The following is a 9331-nucleotide window of genomic DNA, read 5'->3' as shown; positions in this document are numbered from 1 at the left end:
ATTTGAGCTTTGAAGAGCAACCTTTGAGGATTCTGGCTCGCGAAATAAAAAGATTGAGGAACCGTGACATTCCCTACGTGAGGGTGCTTTGGAGCAACCACGACGAGCGCGAGGCCACTTGGGAGTTGGAGAGCTCACTGCGGGAGCGCAATCCCCATCTTTTTCAGATGGAAGCTTGAGGTACTCTACTTTTTGAGTTTTGCGGACGAAACTCCTTTTTAGGAAAGGTGAATGTAGCACACTGGACCTGTGCAAATTTCGAGGTTCGAGTGATTGGATGTGTTTCGAGCTGTTCCACGCTTGGTGGAGGGTCGTAGAATGTTTTTCGACCTAAGAAGTTCGAAAACCTGAGTTCTGGACGAGTCCTGAGAGTTTTTACTGTCGGGGACCAGTCCCTGATAGAAAAGACCGGTCCCCTCAGAGCTGTGATGCGGCAGCAGGCGAGGCAACTGGTCCCTGGCGGGCGAGACCGGTCCCCGAGCGCGTCCGCGCGGGGAGAGACCGGTCCCGTTCGGGGAGAGACCGGTTCCCGAACGTGGATTTTCTAAGAGCAGGCCAAGAGACCGGTCCCATGTCGGGGAGACCGGTCCCTCAATCCGAAAACTGCCCAGTCCGGGCTTTGCACAGGGTGCAAAGTTGAGGGACTCAGTTGGATTTTGTTACACTAGAGGGCCTATATGGCCACTTCTCCTTCTCTTCTCCCTCATTCCACCATCCCACTTGCTCCTAGAGAGAGAAGAAGAAGAAGGAGAGGAAGAAGAAGAAGAAGAGAGCTTGTTGGAGGCTTGGATCTTCACCCACACCCTCTCTTCTTTCTTTTGTTGGCTTGGACCTTGGATTTAGAGCTTGACAGAAGGGAGATCTCCACACTTGGAGGACTTTGGATCTTGTTTGAGGCTTCTAAAAGGTTAGTAGCTCATTCTCTCCCTCTAGATTGGAGTTTTGTTGCTTTGTGGTAGATGAAACCCTAGAATGGGATTTTAGGGTTGATTTTGGTGCTTTTTGATCTAGGGCTTTTGAGGCCCAATTTCTTGGTTTAGGATCTTCCTTTGGGTTGGATTGGAAGGATTCTAACCCTCTTTTGGAGCTTGAGAGAGATTTTCTACTCCCTATGTGAGTTTTTGCCCCTTTGCTTGTGATGGTTAATGTTTAAGCCTAGAGTTGCTCGTAACGCTTGTGTATCTCTTCGCTCCTTACTTTTATGATACTTAGAGACTCGTGGACAACTCCGTTCGGCGAAACGAAGGACTCCGTGACGGTTTGGTGGGTTTGACCTAGCCTGGCATATGAGAAATTCTCATATCCCATGTTTTATGCTTTGTAGAGCAAAAACTCATGCATTTCTATGTTAAATGTATTTATTATAAATTTTAGGATGCTTAACATGCCTACATTATGTGTAAGAAATTTCGGACCCCTATATAGTAGAGAGCTACCATGTGGGATTTGTATATGATTGACATCCTATTGAGACGTGGAATCATAATTCCTATTGTGAAAAATGAGCATTTCTTTCATGCATTTAAAGCTATTCCTACTTGAGACTTAAAGGATCTTAGTAAGCCATAAAGAGGCATATGACAAGTTTGACATGTGAAATTGTGAGCTAATGTCATAAAGCGGCATTAAGCCCGGGTTATGTGTGAACCTAGTGGATAGGGCCATTGAGAGAATTGGAACATGCTTGTACATCGAAATGTCTAAGTGTTATTAAGGGGCACTAAACTTAGTAAATATTGGAACTTCGTGTTGTGACCTAGAACTAGATCACTGAGATGCTAGTGACTATTACCATGTTAGAGACATGATGATTGGGTACTTAAGACGATGATTGCACTTGTTTGCCATTTGTGCTCATTCGCACATGCTTGTGAGGGTCGCTCCCTACAAGCCGGCACTCCGGAGTTGGCCTACGCAACTTATGTTCGCTCGTGCGGTATCGAGAAACCTAAGGGGTCGGGAGGGATAGACTCATTCCTAGAGTGGGAATGCCAGAGCTACCACCGACACTTAGGTGGCGTAAGCTGGACTACAATATGTAGGTCCTCGAACATGTTGGAAACAATGACATTGAACCGGAAAATGACTATCACTACTAGATAGGTTTAATAGTTGGATTACCTTGACATGCTTATAGCATAGCGCTGGGACTTATAGTATACATGATAGTCTTGTTTATTGCATCATAGTATACTTACAACCATGATACCTACTTGCTTGTTATGTTGGGACATATTACTTATGCATTGGATATTCTTCTTTATGAAAGAGTAAATGTACAACACATTGACGTCGTAATGTTTATGGTTTAGTAGTTACACCTGCTTTATTATCGTCATTATTATTATCATTTTTGTTGCTTATCGTACTTACCCTATTTCCTTTGGGGCCTAGTGGTGCATTGAGCTGAGGTCAGTAATTGCCCACTGGGAACTATGAATTATAGTTCTCACGCCCTCTTTTTCTTGCTGTTATTTCAGAGCCTTCGGCACCGGCGGAGACACGGGATCGCGGCAGAGGAGTCGTGTAGCTAGCTAGCTGGGAGCCCTTGTAAGCTTAGGTGGTTTACTCTTCTTTTGTATTAAGGAGAGAGATTTTGAGAACCATGTGTAGAGAGACCACCTATATACTCTTTATGTTTAGTTTTGTATTTGGGATTTTTTTTGTACCATTCTATGTCTTTATCTGTGGATTTCAGCTTTATACTTACCTCTCTGTGTAGAACTTAGATATTCACTTTGCTCTGATGTCGTAGACTCTTTTGCTTTCTTGCTTTATTTTCCGCTGTTGTTATAGACGCCTTATATATGTAGACATATGGCGGGTCTGGGCACGCTACCGGGAGGGCCTCTGCCGGTCCCGGGACATGACAGGGAGCACCCAGAGTTGGGGAAATATTCGAGTAGTATGCGAGTTTCCGGATATGTTTACGGCGGAGTTACCGGGATTGCCACCGGATCGGGAGGTTGAGTTCATCATTGACTTGATTCCCGGGGCGGCACTAATCTCGAAGGCTCCGTATAGAATGGCACCGGTGGAGTTAAAGGAGCTAAAAGGGCAACTACAAGACTTGCTCGATAAAGGCTTCATGAGGCCGAGCGTGTCACCGTGGGGAGCCCCGGTGCTATTTGTGAGAAAGAATAATGGTACGCTTCGACTCTGCGTGGATTATCGTGAGTTGAACAAAGTAACGGTTAAGAACAAGTACCCGTTGCCAAGGATTGACGATCTATTCGATCAGTTGCAAGGATCAAAGGTGTATTCGAAGATTGATCTCCAATCGGGGTATCATCAATTAAAGATTAGACCGAAGGATGTGCACAAAACGGCGTACCGTACGCGGTATGGCCATTACGAGTTCACGGTAATGCCGTTTGGGCTTACTAATGCCTCGGCAACATTTATGGACTTGATAAATCGAGTCTTCAGGCAGTTGTTGGACCGGTGCGTCGTAGTATTCATAGACGACGTATTGGTCTATTCGAAGAGCGAGGAGGAGCACGAGGAGCATTTGAGAGCCGTGCTACAGATTCTCCGACAAGAGAAGCTCTATGCTAAGTTGAAGAAATGTGACTTTTGGCTTATGGAGGTTACATTTTTGGGCCACGTGATATCGGGCGATGGGGTCTCGGTAGACCCTAAGAAAGTGGAGGCGATCAAGGATTGGCCTCGTCTGATAAGTGTAGCGGAGGGCCATAGTTTTCTTGGACTTGCGGGCTACTATCGGCGGTTCGTGGAGGGGTTTGCCAAGATAACTACTCCACTAACGCGCCTCACCCACAAAGGAGTAAAGTATATTTGGAGCGACGATTGTGATCGGAGTTTCGAAGAGTTGAAGAACAGGTTGACATCGACCCCGGTGCTTGCCTTGCCGACTCCGGGGGAGACTTTCGTGGTGTACAGTGATGCCTCGTATATTGGTCTCGGGTGTGTATTAATGCAAAATGGCCGAGTGATAGCTTATGCTTCACGCCAGTTGAAGAGTTGTGAAAAGAATTACCCGATTCACGACCTTGAGTTAGCCGTGGTGATATTCGCGCTAAAGTTATGGAGGCATTACTTGTACGGTGAGCATTGTGAGATCTATACAGATCATAAGAGTCTTAAGTACTTGTTCACCCAGAAGGAATTGAACATGCGACAGCGGCGGTGGTTGAAGTTGTTAAAGGACTATGATGTCACTATACTATACCACCCTCGAAAAGCCAATGTCGTGGTCGATGCACTAAGTAGGAAATCAGTGGAGAACTTGGCGACGGCAATCACGTCGCAACCGTTATTGCAAAAGGAGATGGAACGGTTGGGTCTTGAAGTAGTAGTGCCAGGAGTGCCGGCAATACTAGCCGCGTTGGTAGTGCAACTGACCTTGTTGGAGAAAATCAAAGAGCTACAGGCTTCGGATTCTTATCTTCAAAAGGTGTGGAGTCAAGTTGAAAGCTGTGGTGCCGAGGACTTTGGCATTGGAACCGATGGCGCACTCCGATTCCGAAATCATTGGTGCATGCCAAAAGATGATAATATTCGAAGGGCGATCATGCAAGAAGCGTATCAATCTCCCTATAGTATACACTGTAAGTTTTGAGGAGCCCAAGTGTAATATATTGAATTTCGATTACGAGCTAATTGTGACTAAATTGATCACAATAATGCTAAAATGGGAATTAATCACTTTTGGTAGATTGGGAAAGTTCCTTAGATGGTTTTGGAGATGTTTGAGTGAAATTGAAATGAACTAAATGTGAGAAATAGGGCCCTAGAGTAGCTGTTGTTACTGCTGTTGTGGAAGCCCTGGTGTACTGTGTACCGGTACACCACTGATTCTGTACCGGTACACAGTTGCGGGCTGCACTGGACTGCAATGCAGTTTCTGAGAATTAATAGGCTAGAGTGCAAAATTCCAACCTTATCACCTCACCCCTGGTGGGTTACACTTGTCTAAGTGCAGAACCTCTTCTCTCTCTTCTTCTTTCATCTCTTTGGTTCTCCTTTTCTCTCTCTAGGCTAGGGAAAGCTTGAGGAAATTGGGGTAGCAGCCTTGAGGCTTGCGGGTTCAAGTGGAGGAGGTGAACCGAGCAGAGAATTCTTGTGGTTGGAGTTACTGTGCAACGTGGTTCAGCATCAAATTAAGGTAAGTGCGTTCTACAGTAAATTGTAGCCAATTAAAGGCTTTAGAGAGGAATTATGGAAGGATTTCTTATGGTTGAAATTTCAGACTTGAGACTTGGGGCCTTGGGTTAGTTAATGCTGAAGGAAATTTGGAGGAGTCCCAAATTAAGGTAAGTTAAGTCTATATCTAATTTGAGTTGAATTACTTACCTTAGAGATGATGCTTACATGGACTTCCTGCTACTAGAAGGGGCAGATTTGAAGATATGGCTAGATGAAGTTGTCGAAGTGGAGTCCCAGTTGAGAAAGCCTGGGAGTTGTGAGCTGTTAAAGCTGAGAGTAATCGAATTGATCATCAAGTCAAAGTAGCTGAACCTAATGGTTAATTCAAATTAAATTGATTGTATTATAAATGGTCAATACAAAAGTATGTGTGATTATAATCGAATTAATCGTATTAGGACTGACATATATCGAGGAAGTTGCTGTCAGGAGTGGCAGAATTAGGGCTCGGATTGATTGGAGCTGCTGAAGTGAAAAGTTCAACTCTGGGAGGTTGAAACTTGAGGTAAGGAACTGCAGCTGAGGAAGACCTTGAAGTAGAATTTTTGGTTGTTGAAGCTGAGAACACCCTGGTAGAATACCTAATTAAGGTAAGCTTGTTCTAATATCTAAATATAGTCAAGTTAGTTGCATTAGAGATGATCCATATAAGGGTAGTTTGCTGCCAGGAATTGATATTGGGCCATTTGAAGCAGTGAGCAAGTTTGGTACAACCTTGAAGTGAAAGCCACTGCCTTGACAAACTGGGCACCTGAATTGAAGAAGCTTAGTGGAGCTTCTTTGACAATTCGAGCTACAACAAATCTGGTGGAGCCTGGAAATTAGCAAGCTATGAAAGGGAAGATGAAGTGCTGAAATTTCAGCAAGAATTCAGCATGATGCAGAATTCATTGTGAGCTGAAATCAAGCCAATTGGATAAGGAAGTAAGGCTGCAGCTGAGGTGAAGTTGCTATCCTGGTGAAATCTGGGTACCCACATTAAGAAGGAAATCTAGTGAAGCCTCTAATTCAGTGAGCTGTGAAAAAGAGCTCGAATTTAAGGTATGAACCAGGCTGTTTCATACTTAGAATGTTGAAATTATTATAGAATGCCTACTTTACTAGAAGTGTCAGCAATGAAGTTATTGAGTAGCATTGATATTGGTAGCAGCACAAGAAGTAAAATTATGCATGATTTAGTTTGTAGAGTAGGAATAATCTGTTAGACAACCCCTGGAAGGCTATATGTAATATAGTTAATAAGTGAATTGTGGATTAAATTAAATTGGAACTTATGGCAGAGTGCATTGTCTACACATATATATATGTACAGAGTGGAAATGCAAACTTGTAAAATATGTAAATATGATTCTAGTGTAACCTCTTTTATTTTTATATAAATGAAAGTTAAACATGCTCGGAAGTCTAAATTGACATTCCGACAGGTCGGCGACGCACTAATTACGGTAGAAGCCGTTTAGGCTTTATTTGCGTTAGGTCACGTGAGATCATCATTGACACAGTTCGAGACGTGGATTCGAGTTAGTTGACATCCCTACAGGTGGGTGGTGCTATCCGAAATCTTTGAATCCCCCTTTATGTCTATGATATTTCATTGAGCATATTTATATATGAATTACTTGTATTCATGCATTATAGGGTACTGGCATTATGCAAGTGATAATTGAATATTTGAATTTCTATCAATATTGAGAACCTATGAACATTAGTATGTGGACATAGAACCCTATGAATGCATGGACTATAACAATAGTGAACTTGGTGATATCATGACTAGAGATTTGGTTAGCATCAAACATAAAACCATGAAACTAGCATAAAGGGCTAGTTAGAGTAAAGTGTTGCATTGTCTTTCATTGGATCTTCTAAAGGAAGATCAGATCATACTCACATCAGTTTTATGTTCAAGGAAGGTCGCTCCTCCTTGAACGATGAGCTCTGGAGTAGTCATCTTAACTGGACCAGGAGCTAGCGTCTCCCCTAGTTGACAGTTTAGTCGGGATGTAGCTTGCGTCTCCCCGATATTTGGGATATCGTCGGTGAGTTATTGTTAACCAAAAGGGTTAACCAGTTTGATTGGGTAACATCATTAAAAGCATGCATGCATATTTATCAGTTATTATATATTGTTCCTTTCAGCTTTGTACAGGCATTGTAGTAGTTACATGTTATAGTTGGTTACTATCTATTTACTTTTCTTGCCTACATATGCCTGAATAGACCTAGTGGGTGAGTCGGTGAGGTCGGCGGCCGAACCCACTAGAAACTTTTAGTAGTTCTCATACCACTAACCATACAGGTTCCAGCGCGAGCGGTGTGGCCGAGGATCTGGCAAGAGCCCAGCAGCCTAGCTAGTGGACACCCGAGTTCTAGTGGTATACCATTTTTGGCTTTATGTAATACATTTTGATGTACAGAGACTGGTAAATAAATGTATAACAGAGCATGTAAATAACTAAATGTTTCAGTTGTTCAGTTATGTATAGTTCAGTTTTAATGTTTTAAAAGTATAGTGAATGCATGTTTAGTTAAGTTCAGTTTCACTTGTTTTTGTTGCTTGCCCTCGTGCAAGCCATGTATATTGAAATGTTATCCTGGGGATTGTTCATTTCTTTATACATGTTCTCGTTGTTGTTGAGCCTTGGGCGGACAGGGGAGGTTCTGTCCGTTCGGCGTCTGTGTGCGGACCCGGATCGACCAAATTGGCGATAGCGGGACGTGACACCAAGGATCTATCTAGATTGTATCTAATACCTAGAGGGGGGTGAATAGGTGTAATAGCCAAAACCATAAATCTCAATGCGATAAAAATAAATGCGGAAAATAAAAAACACACCGAGATTTACGTGGAAAACTCCAACTAGGAGTAAAAAACCACGGGACCAACACGCGATAACAATCCACTAAGAATAAAAGATTACAAGGGTATTTACCGATTCCACGGACTCAAACCTCTCTTTTATCTTCTCCGGATCTCGCGCACACCAACGGGTTGTCCACGCCCCACGTTTGAATCCACGAACGCCACGTCCCGAATCCACGAAACGCCACACTTCGAATCCACGAAGCCTTGATCACGCCGAATCCACGACGCCCACTCGAATCCACGAGCACACTCCGTCCGGAGCAAGAATACCAAGATTGATGATGATTTATTGCTTAGACAATTATTAAAGAACCATAGAAGATGTTTCTAAGCAATAGCCCGATCAATTCTCCATGAAGAATAAGAAATTAGGGTTTCAAGAATTGATCCAATAGAAACTTGTTGTTTGAGAGAAGAAAGAATGCACCCAACAAGTTTCTAGGGTTTCAAAATAATATTCTATGCCTTCATCCTCTTTTAGAAACACCCCTACATCTTATTTATAGGTTTAGAAGACTTAGAAACAGACTAGGATTGCAAAAATCCAATTTTAAAAACTGACGTTGTCCTCAGGGACCGGTCCTCTCGAGGAGACTGGTTTGTCAGAGACCGGTGCCTTGGATGGGAGACCGGTCCCTCGTTGTGTGACAGAAAACACAACGTTCGGGAACCGGTCTCTCATGCCAGAGACCGGTCTCTCTCTGCGAGTCAAAAATCCCAATGTTTGGGAATCGGTCTCTCATGCCAGAGACCGGTTGCACCGACCAGAAGACCGGTCCCTGAGATTAGGAGACCGGTTGCCTTGAACTTTCACGCAGAGTGGACTCTCGGGAACCGGTCTCTCATCTCAGGGGACCGGTCCCAGAACATTGAAAAACTCAGTTTATCCAGATTCATATTTTAAAAACCATCCTAAGTCTTCCAAACGCTTTTAAACATTTATAAATCATCATCAATGGTATTTAAACTTACCGAGCATTATGCATTCATGTTTTGAGTCTTCGAGTCTTCGATCTTCATCTCTTCTTCTTCAAACATTCAAGACTCCGACTAACATCACGAAATATGCCAACAAAAAATCCGTAACAATCTCCCCCTTTGGCAATTTTGTGACAAAACTCAAAAATACATCAAAATACTCACAACGCTAAACTCTCCAAACAAAAAAAATGAAATTCATTGCCATCACCAAAATAATGAACTTCTCGCGTGAAAAATCTAAAGAAAATACAAAATTACAATTTTGCAACTCCTAAACAAACTCTATGACTTAAACATAAGGAGTCTTGAAGTCTT

At 43.0% G+C, this 9331-nt stretch overlaps 1 long non-coding RNA gene across 3 annotated transcripts; it reads left to right on the top strand.

Moving 5' to 3' along the window:
* The first annotated feature begins 4934 nt into the window (after positions 1-4934).
* LOC109704519 lies at positions 4935-7357 on the top strand. Of its 3 annotated transcripts, none has more exons than XR_002214417.1 (6): positions 4935-5128; positions 5213-5276; positions 5354-5487; positions 5599-5759; positions 5865-6210; positions 6594-7357. It is a non-coding gene; the product is annotated as an uncharacterized LOC109704519 (long non-coding RNA). The 3 variants fall into 3 exon arrangements; XR_002214416.1 differs by having other exon boundaries at positions 5838-6210; XR_002214418.1 differs by having other exon boundaries at positions 5827-6210.
* Positions 7358-9331: the final 1974 nt, after the last annotated feature.

This window comes from Ananas comosus, unplaced genomic scaffold (genome assembly GCF_001540865.1).
Source record: "Ananas comosus cultivar F153 unplaced genomic scaffold, ASM154086v1, whole genome shotgun sequence".
Taxonomy (NCBI): domain Eukaryota; kingdom Viridiplantae; phylum Streptophyta; class Magnoliopsida; order Poales; family Bromeliaceae; genus Ananas; species Ananas comosus.
This window is presented reverse-complemented; position numbering and strand designations above follow the sequence as displayed.